Here is a 1194-nt window from a genome sequence, read left to right on the forward strand (position 1 = left end):
GCCGCTGTAGACATTTTTGGTCCAATTCCGAGAACTCATAGAGGTTTCTGCTACATCTTTGTCGCTGTTGAACTCACTTCAAAATTTGTTACTTTCACTCCGTTACGCAAAGCTACTGCTAAAACCGTTTCGAAAGCATTTGTAAAGCATTTTCTATTTCATATAGGGCATGTGTTGAAAGTAATTTCTGACAATGGATCACAATTTCGTTCTGCTATATGGACACGTATGTTACGAACTAGAAACATTTCTCCGATCTATATATCCAGGTACCATGCTTCTTCGAACCCTTGTGAACGATTAATGAAATAAATTGGTAAACTGTGTAGAATATACTGCCACAAAAGACATATTGATTGGGACACACACATATTCTCATTCCAAGATGTAATTAATTCCATACCAAATGAATCCACTATGCTATCTCCGTCTGTTATACTGAAAAATGTAGAACCACCAAACAAAATTACAGAATTAGTAAACTTTCCTACATCTCGTCGACTGCGACACCATGAAATAATTAACATTGCGCTGAACAACATCAAACGTCCGCAGAGCGCCGGAGAAGACAGCAAAAACAAGTTTGTATACGTCGTGACTTTCACATTGGACAGAAGATACTAGTACGTACACACTATTTATCCAGCAGCATAAAAGGTAAGTGCAGTAAATTTGAACTTCTATACGCAGGTCCATATCGGATTCGCAGCATTCCTCACCCTAATGTTGTACACGTCGAAACTCTGAGAACCAGAAAAAGTAAAGGCAACCACCATGTCTCCAATATTAAACCCTTTATTGAATGAAGAAACTTTATGATTTAACATGCTATAATGCCATTTGCTAATTTTTATGACTATTTATGCAATTATATTCACGTGACTACCTACTGATGATTATCGTATTTTTTCTTGGCAAGTGCCCGGCAAGGTAAGCTTAGCAAGTCGCTCTTCTTGTCGTTACGCATCAGACCGTGTATATTTTTCCAGATGAATTTACACATTTATGACTATTTCTGCAATTATATTTATGTGACTAATTATTGATGATTATCGTATTTTTTCTTGGCAAGTGCCCAGCAAGGTAAGGTTAGCAGGTCGCTCTTCTTGTCGTTACATATCAGACTGTGCACATTCTTTTCCAGAGAAACTTACATATCTTATGAATAATTATGCAATTTTATCTAGTGACATA

The sequence above is a fragment of the Schistocerca serialis genome, chromosome 7 (assembly GCF_023864345.2).
Source record: "Schistocerca serialis cubense isolate TAMUIC-IGC-003099 chromosome 7, iqSchSeri2.2, whole genome shotgun sequence".
Lineage (NCBI taxonomy): Eukaryota > Metazoa > Arthropoda > Insecta > Orthoptera > Acrididae > Schistocerca > Schistocerca serialis.